General features: G+C 45.6%; 1 protein-coding gene across 1 annotated transcript in view; it reads left to right on the top strand.

Moving 5' to 3' along the window:
- The window catches only part of LOC148525419 (sialic acid-binding Ig-like lectin 16), a 107,691-nt gene that overhangs the window by 27,823 nt on the left and 59,952 nt on the right, over positions 1-19,916 (top strand). The window lies entirely within an intron of this gene.

The following is a 19,916-nucleotide window of genomic DNA, read 5'->3' as shown; positions in this document are numbered from 1 at the left end:
TAACATTTATATAGCGCCAGTATTTGTTGTTGGGCTTCGACATTTGAAACAAACTAGCAATAAAACAAGACTGATTAAGAACAGACAGACTGGAAAGAGGATCCTGCTCGTAATCTTATAACCTATAGATTATTGATAACAGTGATCTATTGGTAGCTGACACAATCAAGTGATCATTAGCTGCAGTGATGGGAATGGGAACAGCACACAGGCAGATGATAGGGTGGTCAGATCAGCTGAATGTACAATCGGTCAGTATCTACAGTACCTCTGATAGCAACATCTATATTAATAGGACAGTGATACAGAAGAGGTAGTTGCTTATATTATTATTATTATTATTATTATCCTTTATTTATATGGCACCACAAAGGTTCCGCAGCGCCTTACACAGTACATAAATGAGCACACAAGAAAAACAGTTAATAGTAATACAAAACAATGCAGGACAAGGACAAGGTTATAAACTCAGCTGCAAAACACAAGCAGCAGGACATGAGCAACCAGGTGGTAGGTGCCATTGTAGGGAGTTAGGAGTAAATTATACTATAAGTAGGGGGAGGAGAAGCACGTGAGGATGAGGGCCCTGCTCGTGAGAGCTTACATTCTAAAGGGGAAGGGCAGACAGACAGGGGCGACACAGAGGGGTAGATAGTGAAGAAGGAGCATGGAGCAGTGGGTTAGGATATGTGCTGCGGAATGTGTGTGTATAAGACGACCTGATGTTATGTAAAAATTAAGTCCTTCATACATCTATCTCTATGATAGAAAATAGATTGTTTGTGTTATTTACATGAGAGATGTACAAAGTAAAGTAGAAGCACTTTAATTTGTGTGTTACATTTTAGCATCTATATACAGCCTGACAAGAAATGCAGCTATTATGGGACTGTCCCGCCATCCTAATACAGTAGTGACTACTTTAGTTCCAGCTGCTGGGTGCTATGCCATGCTCCTGTGAGTGGGTGCATCTCACATGCTAGACCCACTCACAAATGGGTGCAGCCATACATGATGTGGTCCCACAGGATGTTGCAGTACCCGGGCCCAGAATTTCTCTTGGCAGCCCTGGAGGTGACAGACAGAACGAGGAGGGAATGGGGCTTAGTAGTGGGGTAACAAGACCATGGAGGGAGGTGGTTGAGAGTGGAGGTATAGGAGAAGTGGGGGAAAGAAGCAGAGGGTTGGAAGCAGACTGATGAGAGAAAAAAAGGAAGAACAGCAAGTGGAGGAAACAGGAGGGGGAAGAGAGGGACGGATAAAGTAGAGGATTATGTGGACATAGAATATGGGGGTTGTGTGAAGTAAGGGTGTTCATGCTGTGGACAAGGTAATAATTGAGATGTAAACTGGAGTGGAGGCTGTGTGATGTAGAGACAGTGAGATATAGAGTCAGTGTGGATTAAAGTTGTTAAATGTTCAAAAATACATGTAAAGAACAGTGCTGCTAATGTATGAGCGCAGCTCCAAAAGTGATATATAAAGGAGAGGTATGTGAGTAGTGGGTGCAGGAATTAGTTTATAAACAAATGATTAATGTGGATAGATGTGACACAATTGGAAAAGGCAATACAAAATGAATGAGGACAAAATTACAATGTACCCGAGCTGATCCAGTCCAAAGTGTTCTGTTCAACAAAGATCAATCAACAAGAGCAGCACACAGACAGGGGAGCACTTGCAGTGTCCAAGCAGTGAGTGCAGTAAGTAGTTGCCTGGATACAGCAGAAGATGTTGATTTTGTTCATTCACATAAGTATGTTGCTTCTTGTTGTTCAGAAAGTGTTCTGGTTTTGAGTTTCGTTTTCCTCCAGTTTAACTCCAGCGTAACTCCGACTTAGTTATCAAATTGTATTTACACTTATAATCAGAACACTTTGAATCTTAACACAGACTATGGCAGCCTGTGGGAGCAGTAATATCTAAAGTTACAAACATGTGTCTCTGTGCTCACTGATTGGGACCCCACCCCAAAAGCTCTAACACACACTAAATTGGGATGCAATAAAGTCTAAGATAAACAATTTGTGAGAAGGGGGAGGCCAACACAGATTCACAATACATTCCTAACTTCCTTTAGATAAATTGCTCTTAGTATAGCAGTAGTTGTAATTTACCCAGTATAAATTTTCAAAACTGTGCTGAGGCAATCACTAAAACAGCATCTGATGGGAGCAGTAGTTGTAATTTACCCAGTATAAATTTTCAAAACTGTGCTGAGGCAATCACTAAAACAGCATCTGATGGGAGCAGTAGTTGTAATTTACCCAGTATAAATTTTCAAAACTGTGCTGAGGCAATCACTAAAACAGCATCTGATGGGAGCAGTAGTTGTAATTTACCCAGTATAAATTTTCAAAACTGTGCTGAGGCAATCACTAAAACAGCATCTGATGGGAGCAGTAGTTGTAATTTACCTGTGGAATGCAGAGAAGAAGTCACATCAGTCTTTGCATGGTGCGCATATGACAAATAAGATCTGCAGCGTAACTCCGACTTAGTTATCAAATTGTATTTACACTTATAATCAGAACACTTTGAATCTTAACACAGACTATGGCAGCCTCCGGCTATGCAGCCTGTGGGAGCAGCAATATCTAAAGTTACAAACATGTGTCTCTGTGCTCACTGATTGGGACCCCACCCCAAAAGCTCTAACACACACTAAATTGGGATGCAATAAAGTCTAAGATAAACAATTTGTGAGAAGGGGGAGGCCAACACAGATTCACAATACATTCCTAACTTCCTTTAGATAAATTGCTCTTAGTATAGCAGTAGTTGTAATTTACCCAGTATAAATTTTCAAAACTGTGCTGAGGCAATCACTAAAACAGCATCTGATGGGAGCAGTAGTTGTAATTTACCCAGTATAAATTTTCAAAACTGTGCTGAGGCAATCACTAAAACAGCATCTGATGGGAGCAGTAGTTGTAATTTACCCAGTATAAATTTTCAAAACTGTGCTGAGGCAATCACTAAAACAGCATCTGATGGGAGCAGTAGTTGTAATTTACCCAGTATAAATTTTCAAAACTGTGCTGAGGCAATCACTAAAACAGCATCTGATGGGAGCAGTAGTTGTAATTTACCTGTGGAATGCAGAGAAGAAGTCACATCAGTCTTTGCATGGTGCGCATATGACAAATAAGATCTGCAGCGTAACTCCGACTTAGTTATCAAATTGTATTTACACTTATAATCAGAACACTTTGAATCTTAACACAGACTATGGCAGCCTCCGGCTATGCAGCCTGTGGGAGCAGCAATATCTAAAGTTACAAACATGTGTCTCTGTGCTCACTGATTGGGACCCCACCCCAAAAGCTCTAACACACACTAAATTGGGATGCAATAAAGTCTAAGATAAACAATTTGTGAGAAGGGGGAGGCCAACACAGATTCACAATACATTCCTAACTTCCTTTAGATAAATTGCTCTTAGTATAGCAGTAGTTGTGATTTACCCAGTATAAATTTTCAAAACTGTGCTGAGGCAATCACTAAAACAGCATCTGATGGGAGCAGTAGTTGTAATTTACCCAGTATAAATTTTCAAAACTGTGCTGAGGCAATCACTAAAACAGCATCTGATGGGAGCAGTAGTTGTAATTTACCCAGTATAAATTTTCAAAACTGTGCTGAGGCAATCACTAAAACAGCATCTGATGGGAGCAGTAGTTGTAATTTACCCAGTATAAATTTTCAAAACTGTGCTGAGGCAATCACTAAAACAGCATCTGATGGGAGCAGTAGTTGTAATTTACCCAGTATAAATTTTCAAAACTGTGCTGAGGCAATCACTAAAACAGCATCTGATGGGAGCAGTAGTTGTAATTTACCCAGTATAAATTTTCAAAACTGTGCTGAGGCAATCACTAAAACAGCATCTGATGGGAGCAGTAGTTGTAATTTACCTGTGGAATGCAGAGAAGAAGTCACATCAGTCTTTGCATGGTGCGCATATGACAAATAAGATCTGCAGCGTAACTCCGACTTAGTTATCAAATTGTATTTACACTTATAATCAGAACACTTTGAATCTTAACACAGACTATGGCAGCCTCCGGCTATGCAGCCTGTGGGAGCAGTAATATCTAAAGTTACAAACATGTGTCTCTGTGCTCACTGATTGGGACCCCACCCCAAAAGCTCTAACACACACTAAATTGGGATGCAATAAAGTCTAAGATAAACAATTTGTGAGAAGGGGGAGGCCAACACAGATTCACAATACATTCCTAACTTCCTTTAGATAAATTGCTCTTAGTATAGCAGTAGTTGTAATTTACCCAGTATAAATTTTCAAAACTGTGCTGAGGCAATCACTAAAACAGCATCTGATGGGAGCAGTAGTTGTAATTTACCCAGTATAAATTTTCAAAACTGTGCTGAGGCAATCACTAAAACAGCATCTGATGGGAGCAGTAGTTGTAATTTACCCAGTATAAATTTTCAAAACTGTGCTGAGGCAATCACTAAAACAGCATCTGATGGGAGCAGTAGTTGTAATTTACCCAGTATAAATTTTCAAAACTGTGCTGAGGCAATCACTAAAACAGCATCTGATGGGAGCAGTAGTTGTAATTTACCCAGTATAAATTTTCAAAACTGTGCTGAGGCAATCACTAAAACAGCATCTGATGGGAGCAGTAGTTGTAATTTACCCAGTATAAATTTTCAAAACTGTGCTGAGGCAATCACTAAAACAGCATCTGATGGGAGCAGTAGTTGTAATTTACCTGTGGAATGCAGAGAAGAAGTCACATCAGTCTTTGCATGGTGCGCATATGACAAATAAGATCTGCAGCGTAACTCCGACTTAGTTATCAAATTGTATTTACACTTATAATCAGAACACTTTGAATCTTAACACAGACTATGGCAGCCTGTGGGAGCAGTAATATCTAAAGTTACAAACATGTGTCTCTGTGCTCACTGATTGGGACCCCACCCCAAAAGCTCTAACACACACTAAATTGGGATGCAATAAAGTCTAAGATAAACAATTTGTGAGAAGGGGGAGGCCAACACAGATTCACAATACATTCCTAACTTCCTTTAGATAAATTGCTCTTAGTATAGCAGTAGTTGTAATTTACCCAGTATAAATTTTCAAAACTGTGCTGAGGCAATCACTAAAACAGCATCTGATGGGAGCAGTAGTTGTAATTTACCCAGTATAAATTTTCAAAACTGTGCTGAGGCAATCACTAAAACAGCATCTGATGGGAGCAGTAGTTGTAATTTACCCAGTATAAATTTTCAAAACTGTGCTGAGGCAATCACTAAAACAGCATCTGATGGGAGCAGTAGTTGTAATTTACCCAGTATAAATTTTCAAAACTGTGCTGAGGCAATCACTAAAACAGCATCTGATGGGAGCAGTAGTTGTAATTTACCTGTGGAATGCAGAGAAGAAGTCACATCAGTCTTTGCATGGTGCGCATATGACAAATAAGATCTGCAGCGTAACTCCGACTTAGTTATCAAATTGTATTTACACTTATAATCAGAACACTTTGAATCTTAACACAGACTATGGCAGCCTCCGGCTATGCAGCCTGTGGGAGCAGTAATATCTAAAGTTACAAACATGTGTCTCTGTGCTCACTGATTGGGACCCCACCCCAAAAGCTCTAACACACACTAAATTGGGATGCAATAAAGTCTAAGATAAACAATTTGTGAGAAGGGGGAGGCCAACACAGATTCACAATACATTCCTAACTTCCTTTAGATAAATTGCTCTTAGTATAGCAGTAGTTGTAATTTACCCAGTATAAATTTTCAAAACTGTGCTGAGGCAATCACTAAAACAGCATCTGATGGGAGCAGTAGTTGTAATTTACCCAGTATAAATTTTCAAAACTGTGCTGAGGCAATCACTAAAACAGCATCTGATGGGAGCAGTAGTTGTAATTTACCCAGTATAAATTTTCAAAACTGTGCTGAGGCAATCACTAAAACAGCATCTGATGGGAGCAGTAGTTGTAATTTACCCAGTATAAATTTTCAAAACTGTGCTGAGGCAATCACTAAAACAGCATCTGATGGGAGCAGTAGTTGTAATTTACCTGTGGAATGCAGAGAAGAAGTCACATCAGTCTTTGCATGGTGCGCATATGACAAATAAGATCTGCAGCGTAACTCCGACTTAGTTATCAAATTGTATTTACACTTATAATCAGAACACTTTGAATCTTAACACAGACTATGGCAGCCTGTGGGAGCAGTAATATCTAAAGTTACAAACATGTGTCTCTGTGCTCACTGATTGGGACCCCACCCCAAAAGCTCTAACACACACTAAATTGGGATGCAATAAAGTCTAAGATAAACAATTTGTGAGAAGGGGGAGGCCAACACAGATTCACAATACATTCCTAACTTCCTTTAGATAAATTGCTCTTAGTATAGCAGTAGTTGTAATTTACCCAGTATAAATTTTCAAAACTGTGCTGAGGCAATCACTAAAACAGCATCTGATGGGAGCAGTAGTTGTAATTTACCCAGTATAAATTTTCAAAACTGTGCTGAGGCAATCACTAAAACAGCATCTGATGGGAGCAGTAGTTGTAATTTACCCAGTATAAATTTTCAAAACTGTGCTGAGGCAATCACTAAAACAGCATCTGATGGGAGCAGTAGTTGTAATTTACCCAGTATAAATTTTCAAAACTGTGCTGAGGCAATCACTAAAACAGCATCTGATGGGAGCAGTAGTTGTAATTTACCTGTGGAATGCAGAGAAGAAGTCACATCAGTCTTTGCATGGTGCGCATATGACAAATAAGATCTGCAGCGTAACTCCGACTTAGTTATCAAATTGTATTTACACTTATAATCAGAACACTTTGAATCTTAACACAGACTATGGCAGCCTCCGGCTATGCAGCCTGTGGGAGCAGTAATATCTAAAGTTACAAACATGTGTCTCTGTGCTCACAATGTATTGGTCCATCACAGGTGCATGTAAGGGAGGGGTTGATCTAGATTAGACAAAATAAATATATGACCCAATGAAGGTGCTATTATTATGTAACGTAGGACCACCAGAGCAGAGACGCCTTGCCGTGGCTGGTGGCTTACCATATGTTTGCAAATGTATGTAACTGAGATCTCTGCATTGCTATTGTCGTGTAGGAAGTACAGTATGTCTCTTTTGCTGGTCCATTATGGTGTACTGGGGGAATTTCTTTTATGCTGAAAGGAGCCTGGGGAAGGGAAGGTGAATTGAATCATTAATGATGGTAGCCATCAGTGGCGGATTTTACCTAGTGGCTGCACTGCCCCCCCCCCAGTAAAAATCTGCCACCACCAGTGAGCCCCCGTGATTGCAGTGGTTTCCCATTGGAAGCAAAGTCTGCTAGTCGTATGCAGGAGACACCAATTGGAAGCCATTCCCTTTCATTTCTGACAGCTGTAATATGCTTCTAGGGAGCTGCAGCTGATGCAGTCCTCTACAGCTGAGGGGGAAAAAGAGGGGGTGGGTTTGTGTTCATGCGCAAGCTTGCGGCCCCTGATGTAGTCCATAGAAGCAAGGGGCTTGTGTGCAAGTGCAAAACCCTTTTTTTTTTCACGCATAAAGTTCACTTACAGGGTGCTGCTTAGGTGGGCAGTTATACAGACCTGGCCTGAAATTGCTACTCGTATCTGGACATTCCTGCACTGCCTTAGTTATTCAGAGCTACTCTGCAGTTACTACTGGTATTCAGACCTTCCTGCACTATTTTCTGCCTGCTGGACTTTTCGCCTCCTTCACCTGTTTTGCAGGCGGAAAAGTATCGCACGCGTGCCCGATAATCCCCGTATTCAATTTCTATTGACGCGGAAACGGGACCTGGCAAAACTGGAAGCGGCAAAAAAACCTGACAATTTTCAGAAAATCATCCTGGCTCCCCCCTAAAGATGTCCAGACACGGGGGATCACTATGGGTGCCCCCATTTTTGCCTGCTGAAGGGAAGTTGGGTTTTTACATGTGACTTTGAAGAGGTGATGAAAAAAAGCATTTAGCATTTTTCCCTAAAATTATTTTTAAAAATTCTTCAAAAATGCACCTGCCGCTACTACCCGCAATGAAGAAAACACCTGCCGCATACTTGGGTATCCCTCTGGAATCAATTTAGCTATTTTAGAAGTTTGTTCCCTGTTTTTTTTTTTTACCCCCAAAATGAAAGTACATTTTTTGGGGTGTCCCGATATTTATAATTATTTTTTTACTTTTTTTGACACACATTAATGTTAGGGGACATTCCCAGGGGTGCAGGCTATTTTTTTAAAGCCTGCACCCCTAAACCCCTATTCTGAACTTTTCTTTGCCACCTATTGTGTGGAGAAAACTTATCCCCGATTTTTTACAAAGACCTTTCGCATCGGCAAAAAGTCTTTGAAATTGAATACGGGAATAATTGAAACAGGCGAAAATTACGTCATCGGCGATAAATTATCACCGATAATGGGTTTTCACCTCAAATTGAATATGGCCCCTAGTTTCTTACAGAAGCTCCTACTATCCTGACTGTAAGTCCTGGGGGTACCCGAGTACCAGAGAGAACATAAATCTCTAAGGGAAAAGTTGCTGCTATACGTGAAGACCAGTGGCGTAACTAGGGCAGGGCTGCCGGGGCTCGTGCCCTGGGGGCCATGGGACTGGCGGCACGGGGGGCGCCGCCAGCCATGGTACCGGCCCATCCTAGTTAGCCAGTGAAGTGCCGACCACAGTGAGGACCTGAATCAGATTGTCGCCCGTAAGCGCATGCGTCTGTCATCTGCGATGTACAATCGAGCGCTCATAGTACACAGACAGGATGCTACTTTGAGTGACAGATAGTGCCGTTTGTGGGTGGTAACAGGGGAAGGTGCTTGTGAACGGGGGAGTGGCTGTGCGAACGCAGGCGTGTCTGACCGTCAGAGCGGTGTTTAATGTGTGTGCATAATTAGCAAAGTAGCGTCATTGCACATGTGACTAGGTTGTTTTTTAGCCTAAACTGCTCGCAGTGTTTGGGGTAGGTTAGGTCAACCCCAAGCGCTGTGAGCAGCTCCGATGGCCCTCAATGTTCACGATTAATCAGACTCTTCCCGGAGATGACATGTGCTGCGAGTGACAGGTGGGAGGTTTTAAAGTCCAGCGTATGCTAACTGCCGTCGGTCACTAAGACATAGAGGGCGTCCTTACAGCGCAAAGAGCGATCGCTTACACGGCCCCTTTTTGCAAGCGAGCGATTGCATCTTGTGAGCGGCTCTGAATCAGGTCCTGAGTTTGGTCAGCACTACACATTTACTCAGGACCAGCGCTAGGTTTCCCTGCACCCATCGCCCCCCAGTGCTGCACAGCCAAGCTCCTTCCCTCCCCCTGAGTGCTTACCCAATAGCACCAGGAGGAGAGTGGGAGGCGGGCACAGGCTAGTGCATTTACACACACATTGCAGCAAGCGCGGCTGCAATGTGTGTTATTCATCAGCCAATGAGAGTCAGACAGACTCTCATTGGCTGCTGCTGCTGCGCCCACTGCAAGAGCCGGGCTGGAGCTCACTCATTAGCTCCGAATTCCAACTCTTGCAGTGGGTCATGGGAGAGACATCATGATGTCTCTCCCATAATGCAGAGCGCGCCAGCCCGAGAGGACTGACTTGCAGACTGCAGCGGGAGCAGTGGCCACAGCCGAAGCATGGATTCAAGTAAGTGTATTTTATTTTCTTTTATTTACTTGTGTGTATTTGTGGGGGGCAGGAGGTGGACTACTACTGGGGGGGACTGCTACTGGGGGCACCACAGGGGTGGTCCTCTATTGGGGGCACGACTGGGGGGACTACTACTGGGGGCACTGCATCGGGGGGGCTGGAATACTACTGGGGGCACTACAGGGGGGTCCTCTACTGGGGGGGACTTCTACTGGGGGGGACCTCTACTGGGGGCACCACTGGGGGGGACCTCTACTGGGGGCTCTACTGGGGGGGACTACTACTGGGGAAACTGCATCGGGGGACCACTACTGGGGAAACTGCATAGGAGGGTACTACTACTGGGGGCACTGCATAGGAGGGGACTACTACTGGAGGCACTATATAAATAGCACTGCATAGGGGGGGCTACTGGGGCACTGCATAGGAGGGTCTACTACTGGGGGCACTATATAAGGGGCTCACTACTGGGGGCACAAGGGACACTGCACTGGGGAGACCACTACTGGGGAACTGTATAAGGGGCACTGGATATGGGGGATCACTACTGGGGGTCTGCATAATGGGGGACCACTTCATGAGGCACTGCATAATGGGCATCCCTACTGTGGGCATGCATAAGGGGGACCACTACTGGGGGCCTGCATAAGGGGGACCACTACTGGGGGCACTATATAAGGGGAACTAATGGGGGGATACATAGTATGGGTTGCTGGTTGGGTGGATAGCAGCATAGTAGGGGTTACTGGGTGGTAAAGGGCAGCATAGTAGGGGTAGCTGGTTGGTGGAGAGTAGCATAAAAGGGGTTACTGGGTGGTGAAGGGCTGCATAGTATGGGTTGCTGCTTGGTGGAGAGCAGCATAGTAAAGGTTACTGGGTGGTAGAGGGCAGCATAGTAGGGGTAGCTGGTTGGTGGAGAGTAGCATAGTAGGGTTACTGGGTGGTGAAGGGCAGCATAATATAGGTTGCTGGTTGGTGAAGAGCAGCATAGTAGGGGTTACTGGTTGGTGGAGAGCAGCATAGTAGGGGTTGCTGGTTGGTAGATAGTACCAGAGTAGGGGTTACTGGGTGGTAGAGAACAGCATAGTAAGGGTTACTGGTTGGTGGAGAGTAGCATAGTAGGGGTTGCTGGTTGGTGGAGAGCAGCACAGTGTGTGTTGCTGGTTCGTGGAAAGTAGCATAGTAGGGGTTACTGGGTGGTTAAGGGCAGCATAGTCTGGGTTGCTGGTTGGTAGAGAGCAGCATAGTAAGGGTTACTGGGTGGTGAAGGGCAGCATAGTAGGGGTTGCTGGGTAGTGACGAGCAGCATAGTAGGGGTTGCTGGTTAGTGGAGAGTAGCATAGTAGGGGTTACTGGGTGGTGACGGGGTGCATAGTTGGGGATGTTGGTTGGTGGAGAGCAGCATAGCAGGAGTTACTGGTTGGTGAAGGGCAGCATAATATGGGTTACTGGTTGGTGAAGGGCAGCATAGTAGGGGTTGCTGGTTGATGGAGAGCAGCATAGTATGGGTTGCTGGTTGGTGGAGAGTAGCATAGTAGGGGTTACTGGGTGGTGAAGGGCATCATACTATGGGTTGCTGGTTGGTAGAGAGTACCATAGTAGGGGTTACTGGGTGGTGAAGGGCAGCATAGTAGGGGCTACTGGGTGGTGAAGGGCAGCATAGTAGGGGTTGCTGGTTGGTAGAGAGTAGCATAGTAGGGGTTACTGGGTGGTGAAGGGCAACATAGTATGGGTTGCTGGTTGGTGGAGAGCAGCATAGTAGGGGTTGCTGGTTCGTAGACAGCAGCATAGTATGGGTTGCTGGTTGGTGGAGAGCAGCAAAGTAGGGGTTACTGGGTGGTGAAGGGCATCATACTATGGGTTATTAGTTGGTGGAGAGCAGCATACTAGGGGTTGCTGGTTGGTAGAGAGCAGCATAGTATGGGTTGCTGGTTGGTGGAGAGTAGCATACTAGGGGTTACTGGGTGGTGAAAAGCACCATAGTAGGGTTTGCTGGTTAGTGGAGAGTAGCATAGTAGGGGTTACTGGGTGGTGAAGGGCAGCATAATATGGGTTACTGGTTGGTGAAGGGCAGCATAGTAGGGGTTGATGGTTGATGGAGAGCATCATAGTATTGGTTGCTGGTTGGAGGAGAACAGCATAGTAGGGGTTACTGGGTGGTGAAGGGCAGCATAATATGGGTTGCTGGTTGGTAGAGAGCAGCATAGTAAGGTTTACTGGGTAGTGAAGGGCAGTATAGTATGGGTTGCTGGGTAGTGGAAAGGAGCATAGTAGGGGTTGCTGGTTGGTAGACAGCAGCATAGTATGGGTTGCTGGTTGGTGTAGAGCAGCATAGTAGGGGTTACTGGGTGGTGAAGGGCATCATACTATGGATTGCTAGTTGGTAGAGAGTACCATATTAGGGGTTACTGGGTGGTGAGGGACAGCATAGTAGGGGTTGCTGGTTGGTGGACAGTAGCACAGTAGGGGTCACTGGGTGGTGAAGGGCATCATAGTATGGGTTGCTGGTTGGTGGAGAGCAGCATAGTAGGGGTTACTGGTTGGTGGAGAGCAGCATAGTAGGGATTACTGGTTGGTGGAGAGCAGCATAGTAGGGATTACTGGTTGGTAGTGAGTAGCATAGTAGGGTTTGCTGGTTGGTATAAAGTAGCATAGTAGGGGTTACTAGTTGGCAGAGAGTAGCATAGTAAGGGTTACTGGTTGGTGGAGAGTAGCATAGTAGGGGTTACTGGATGGTGAAGGGCTGCATAGTATGGGTTACTGGGTGGTGATGGGCTGCATAGTATGGGTTGCTGGGTGGTGGAGAGTAGCAAAGTAGAGGTTACTGGTTGGTGGAGGGCAGCATAATAGGGGTTAATGGGTGGTGAAGGGCATCATAGTATGGGTTTCTGGTTGTGGAGAGTACCACAGTACGGGCTACTGGGTGGTGAAGGGCAGCATAGTAGGGGTTGCTGGTTGGTGGATAGCAGCATGGTAGGGGTTACTGAGTGGTGCAAAGCACCATAGTAGGGGTTGCTGGTTGATGGAGAGTAGCATAGTAGGGGTTACTGGTTGGTGGAGAGTAGCATAGTAGGGGTTACTGGTTAGTGGAAAGTAGCATAGTAGGGTTTGCTGGTTGGTATAAAGTAGGGGTTACTAGTTGGCAGAGAGTAGCATAGTAAGGGTTACTGGTTGGTGGAGAGTAGCATAGTAGGGGTTACTGGATGGTGAAGGCCTGCATAGTATGGGTTACTGGGTGGTGATGGGCTGCATAGTATGGGTTGCTGGGTGGTGGAGAGTAGCAAAGTAGAGGTTACTTGTTGGTGGAGGGCAGCATAGTTTGTTTTGTTGGTTGGTGGAGAGTAGCATAGTAGGGGTTACTGGTTAGTGGAGAGCAGTATAATAGGGGTTGCTGGTTGGTGGAGAGTAGCATAATAGGGGTTACTGATTGGTGGAAAGCAGCATAGTAGGGGTGTACTGGGAGGTGAAGGGCTGCATAGTATGGGTTGCTGGGTGGTGAAGGGCTGCATAGTATGGGTTGCTAAGTGGTGGAGAGTAGCATAGTAGGGGTTACTGGTTGGTGGAGAGCAGCATAGTATGGGTTACTGGGTTGTGAAGGGCTGCATAATATGGGTTACTGGTTGGTGAAGTGCAGCATAGTATGGGTTGCTGGTTGGTGGAGAGTAGCATAGCAGGGGTTACTGGTTGGTGGAGGGTAGCATAGTATGGGTTGCTGGTTGGTGGAGTAGCATAGTAGCGGTTACTGGGTGGTGGAAAGCAGCATAGTATGGGTATACTGGGTGGTGAATGGCTCCATAGTATGGTTTATTGGGTGGGTAATGGTAGCATAGTATGGGTTGCTGTTTGGTGTAGAGTAGCATAGTAGGGGTTACTGGGTGTTGAAGGGTTGCATAGTATGGGTTGCTGGAGAGCAGCATAGTAGGGGTTAGAGGGTGGTGAAGGGTAGCATATTATGGGTTGCTGTTTGGTGGAGAGTAGCATAGTAGGGGTTACTGGATGGTGAAGGGCTGCATAGTATGGGTTACTGGGTGGTGAAGGGCTGCATAGTATGGGCTGCTGGGTGGTGGAGAGTAGCATAGTATGGGTTACTGGTTGGTGGAGAGTAGCATAATAGGGGTTACTGGGTGGTGAAAGGCAGCATTGTATGTGTTGCTGGTTGCTGGAGAGCAGGCAAGTATGGGTTGCTGGTTGGTGGAGAGCAGCATAGTAATAATAATAATAATAATAATAATAATAATAATAATAATAATAATTTTATTTATATAGCACTTTTCTCCCAAAGGACTCAAAGTGCTTTACATTTACAGTACAAAATACAAAATAAGCTTAAACAAAGGACATTAGTGAAATGCTTGGGTGAATAGGTGAGTCTTGAGTCTATTTTTGAAGGATTCTAGAGTGGAGGCCTCTCGAACTGTGTGTGGAAGTGAGTTCCAAAAGGTTGGAGCCACAAAACTGAAAGCTCGACCCCCAGACGAATTCCGTGAGATTCTAGGTACTGTTAATAGTCCTTCGTCAATGGATCGCAGTAATCGAGTGGGACAGTAAGGAATCAGAAGCTGTTTCAGGTACCCTGGGCCATGGTCATGAAGGGCTTTGTAAGTTATTAATCCAATCTTGAAAGCAATTCGCCATCTGACAGGCAGCCAGTGAAGGGAGTAGAGAATGGGTGTTATGTGGCTGGAACGGGGCTGGTTGGTTAATAGCCTGGCAGCTGCATTTTGTACCATCTGCAAGCAGTGTAATTCTTTTGCTGGGAGACCGAGGTAGAGGGCGTTGCAGTAGTCTAGGCGTGATGATATAAATGCATGTATGACTTTAGGCAGATCTTCTGAGGGAATTAAGTGCTTGATTCTGGCTATGTTCCTCAGATGAAAGAATGAGGATTTGATTGTGGCTGATACCTGATGTTTAAGTGTCAAGCCACTATCCAGGACAACACCAAGATTCCGCACTTGTTTAGTGTTTTGTAATTCTGAACCCCGAAGCGTAAGTCCTGCTGGTTGGCTATGCTGTAGCCCTGTCCTGTGACCTATCATAAGGACCTCTGTTTTATCAGGGTTCAGTCGCAGCCAACTGGCACTCATCCACTCCTGAAGCTCAGCTCGGCAGCCATTTAGGGTTGTTATTGGGTCCTTTGTACCTGGAGCAAAGGACAGGTACAGTTGTGTATCATCTGCATAGCAGTGGTAGACCAGGCCATGACGTCTGGAATGCTAGTAGGGAATGCTGGTTGGTGGAGAGCAGCATAGTAGTGGTTACTGTTTGGTGGAGGGTAGCATAGTAGGGTTTACTGGGTGATGAAGGGTTGCATAGTATGGGTTGCTGGTTGGTGGAGAACAGCTTAGTAGTGTTTGCTGGTTGGTGGAGAGCAACATAGTAGGGGTTTCTCGTGGTGGAGAGTAGCATAGTAGGGGTTACTCGTTGGTGGAGGGCAGCATAGTAGGTGTTGCTGGTTCGTAGAGAGTAGCATAGAATGGGTTACTGGTTGGTGGAGAGTAGCATAATAGGGTTTACTGTGTGGTGAAGGGCAGCATAGTATGAGTTGCTAGTTGTTGGAGAGCAGGATAGTATGGGTTGATGGTTGGTGGAGAGTTGCATAGTAGGAGAAAGTGGTTGGTGGAGAGCAGCATAGTAGGGGTTACTGGTAGGTGAAGGGAAGCATAGTAGGGGTTACTGGTTGGTGGAGAGTACCATAGTAGGGGTGTACTGGGTGGTGAAGTGCAGCATAGTATGGGTTACTGGGTGGTGGAGAGTAGCATAGTAGGGGTTACTGGGTGGTGGAGAGTAGCATAGTATGGGTTACTGGTTGGTGGAGAGTACCATAGTAGGGGTGTACTGGATGGTGAAGTGCAGCATAGTATGGGTTACTGGGTGGTGGAGAGTAGCATAGTAGGGGTTACTGGGTGGTGGAGAGTAGCATAGTATGGGTTACTGGTTGGTGGAGGGCAGCATAGTATGGGTTACTGGGTGGTGAATGGCTGCATAGTATGGGTTACTGGGTGGTGAAGTGCAGCATAGTTTTAGTTGCTGGTTGGTGGAGAGTAGCATAGTAGGGGTTACTGGCTGGTGAAGGGCAGCATAGTATGGGTTGCTGGTTGGTGGAGAGTAGCATAGTATGGATTACTGGGTGGTGAAAGGCTGCATAGTATGGGTTGCTGGTTGGTGTAGAGCAGTATAATAGGGGTTGCTGGTTGGTGAAGAACAGCATAGTAGGGGTTGCTGGTTGGTGGAGAGTAGCATAGTAGCGGTGTACTGGGAGGTGAAGGAATGCATAGTATGGGTTACTGGGTGGAGAAGGGCTGCATAGTATGGGTTGCTTAGTGGTGGAGGGTAGCATAGTAGGGGTTATTGGTTGGTGGAGAGCAGCATAGTATGGGTTGCTGGTTGGTGGAGAGTAACATAGTAGGGGTTACTGGTTGGTGGAGAGCAGCATAGTATGGGTTACTGGGTTGTGAAGGGCTGCAGAGTATGGGTTACTGGGTGGTGAAGTGCAGCATAGTATGGGTTGCTGGTTGGTGGAGAGTAACATAGTAGGGGTTACTGGTTGGTGGAGAGCAGCATAGTATGGGTTACTGGGTTGTAAAGGGCTGCATAGTATGGGTTACTGGGTGGTGAGGTGCAGCATAGTGTGGGTTGCTGGTTGGTGGAGAGTAGCATTAGTAGGGGTTATTGTCTGGTGAAGGGCAGCATAGTATGGGTTGCTGGAGAGTAGCATAGTAGGGGGTTACTGGATGGTGAAGGGCAGCATAGTATGAGTTGCTGGTTGGTGGAGAGTAGCATAGTAGGGGTTACTGGTTGGTGGAGGGCAGCATAGTATGGGTTACTGGGTGGTGAATGGCTGCATAGTATGGGTTGCTGGGTGGTGGAGAGTAGCATAGTAGGGGTTGCTGGTTGTTTGATAGTAGCATAGTGGGGGTTACTGGGTGGTGGAGATTAGCATAGTATGGGTTACTGGTTGGTGGAGAGCAGCATAGTAGGGGTTGCTGGTAGGTGGAGAGCAGTATAGTAGGGGTTGCTGGTTGGTGGAGAGTAGTATAGTAAGGGTTACTGGTTGGTGGAGAGTAGCATAGTAGGAGTTTCTGGGTTGTGATGGGCAGCATAGTAGTGGTTACTGGTTGGTGGAGGGTAGCAAAGTAGGAGTTACTGGGTGGTGAAGGGCTGCATAGTATGGGTTGCTGGAGAGCAGCTTAGTAGGGGTTACTGGAGAGTAGCATAGTAATGGTTACTGGTTGGTGGAGAGCAGCATAGTAGGTGTTACTGGTAGGTGAAGGGCTACATAGTAGGGGCTACTGGTTGTTAGAGTGCAGCATAGTAGGGGGTTGCTGGTTGGTGGAGCGCAGCATAGTATGGGTTGCTTTACCACCTTCCATAGGCAGAGAGCTCCCCAGTTCCACTCTATCAAAGCAGGTTGAAAGCAGGCGCTGATATGATGTTGTGCGCCTGAATTATATCTTTTTGCTGGAAAACCGAGAAACTGCCTCTCACACCTATTTATTTATTTATTTATTTATTTATTTATTTATTTTTTATTTATTTTTTTAAGACACTTTGATTTTTTCTAAATATAATTTTCTCACATGTCCCTAAAATTCTCTATCGCCTTACTCATGTTACTTCCTATAGATACCCCCTTATGAATGGTGTAACTTTATATCCATTTCTAGAACTGAAGTTACAGGTGACAGCAGGTACACATTGTTTGTTAATACAGCAGTTTCACTTCATGGGCCCAATTCAGAGGTTTGTATTGTCAATGCCGCACGAGAGCGGCCGATGTTTTCAGTATGCGCGTGCATCTGAGTCGCAATGTGCACACTAGGGGTGTGCATCGGCCACTTTTCGTGTTTTGGTTCTGTATTTTTTTGGAAAAAAGCATAAAAACAGCTAAAATCACAGAATTAGTTTTTTTTTTTTGTTTCTACGCTATTATTAACCTCAATAGCAATCATTTCCAGTCTATTCTGAACACCTCACACCTCACAATATTGTTTTTAGGCCAAAAGGTTGCACCAAGGTAGCTGGATGACTATGCTAAGTGACACAAGTGGGCGGCAAACAGGGCAGCGTACCCCTACACCACACAGGGCAGTCCCTGTAAAAATTATTTTGATGAAGGGCAGCGTACACCACAGGACAGCCCCTGTAAGAAAAAAATATTTTTGGGCAGCAGCCCTTTGACAGGAGCACAGCACCCCTGCGCACTTGCCTACGCCGATGACAGGTGTGGCTAACATGGCACGCACACAGAAAAAAAAAATATATATTTTTTTTAACACTGGTGGTAGGTGAAGAGAGCACCCCTGAAGGACGAGCACCCCCTGAACACAGCACTACAGCCAGCTAGCCCCTATGGACAGGACAACAGCCAGCCCCTATATGGACAACAGTAGCCAGCCAGCCCCTATGTATATGGACAACAGTAGGCAGCCAGCCAGTGTCAGCAAGAGCTCCCTCCCTCTTCACAGTAGCCAGCCAGCCCAATATGTAATGTATTATATGTATCACACAAAAGTACTAGTAGTAGCCAACAGCTCCCAGCTCCGTCCCTCTTCACACAGTAGCCAGCCAGCCCAGTATGTAATGTACTATATACAGTATAAGTATATATATTATATCACAGAACACAGTAGTAGCCAACAGCTCCCTCCCTCTGCATGCACACTCCACAGCCGGAAAGAAATATGGCGGATATCGCGGGACCTTTATAGAATCCAAAACCAGAGAGAATCCGACAGCGGGATGATGACATTTTGCCTCGTTCCGGGAACCGAGTCTGACGGGAAAACACGAGTCGGACTCGGTTCCCAGCTTGGATAAGGGGAGGCTCGGGGGGGTTCGGATTTCCCGCTCATCCCTAGTGCACACGGATAACAATGGTTACTGCCAGAGGCGTCACTGGGTCTGGTGACACCTGGTGCACATTCTAAATCTCCCCTGCGCAGCGGAGCCAAGAGTGCCCGAAAAGAGGATGTGGCCTACCATAATGGGGGCTTGGTCTCACAGGAACTCCCAATAGCATCACTCCAGGGGCTTGCCCTAATCCCCGGACCTGGTGGGCTGTCCCCGGAGACTGTGCCTGCACTGCCGGCTCCTCCTCTGTGACAGGCTCCGAGTGCTGCAGGAGAATGTCACACTGCACCACCCTGCTCCTGTCACTGAGGAGAAGCCACATTTTAGTGTCATCCCCCCCGAGGGTGACACCCGGTGTAGCCTGCACCCTCCGCACTCCTTTAGTGATGCCACTGGTTACCGTTCTAAGACGCAGATTATTATTATCCTTCATTTATATGGCGCCACAAGGGTTCCGCAGCGCCTTACATAGTACATAAACATAGTATATAAACAGTTGAGAAGAACAAGAACACAGTGTCATACAGTTCAAGACACTACAAGACAAGTACATGGAATATAAACACTGCTGCAACAGAAGCAGGATGGCAAAAGGCACGGGTTAGGTGCTTTTGAGTATAGAGTAGATAATATAAGTACTGAAAGGATAAGCACAAGAGGAAAGAGGGCCCTGCTCGTGAGAGCTTACATTCTAAAGGGGAGGGGCAGACAGACAGGGGTGACACAGATGGGGTAGACAGTGAGCATGGGACAGAGGGCTAGGATGACAGATGGGTGGATTCCTATTTTACAGTATGTGAGGAGGTATTTGGATTAAGATTTACACCACTGACATTCTACTTTAAGAGGCAGTTTTTGTAGGTGTCTGTGGAAAGCCATGGCTGTTATATCAGTTTATGTGAAGCCACTTCATCAAGGGCTATTTAGAGTTTGGTTAACGTGTGAACCAGCAGTCTCAGGTGAATGTAGGAATTGATGAAAGTAGTTATTGTAAAGAGATGTTCACATGTAAATTAATAATAAGTAGTGATCCAGTGTGAATTCTATAAGGCACATTTAGTGATTTGGAGGGTGATGGGGGACCCGTGGGGTTTGCAGGATATTTATTACATAGTAAATCCGCTGTATGTGTGTGGGGCCTGGATTTGGTGATATGTCACCAGATAATAAAAGCAGAAGGATGGAGAAGTAGATATAGTTGTAGGTGTGTAAAAGTTTTCTATAGTGACACAATGAGGCTGTAATAGTCAATGTATGATGAATAGAAAGCTCATTAGTTTTTAGAGGAGGTGAGTGACTCATTAGGGTGGCAGTGTGCCCAGAGAGGGGAGATGCAGGGAGAGTTAGGGATGTTATATCCTTAGAGAAAATACAAAGGA

This window comes from Taudactylus pleione, unplaced genomic scaffold, assembly GCF_031769625.1.
Source record: "Taudactylus pleione unplaced genomic scaffold, aTauple2 ptg000108l, whole genome shotgun sequence".
NCBI classification, from domain to species: domain Eukaryota; kingdom Metazoa; phylum Chordata; class Amphibia; order Anura; family Myobatrachidae; genus Taudactylus; species Taudactylus pleione.
The sequence above is the reverse complement of the archived record's forward strand: the minus strand, read 5'-3'. Positions and strand labels throughout refer to the sequence as shown.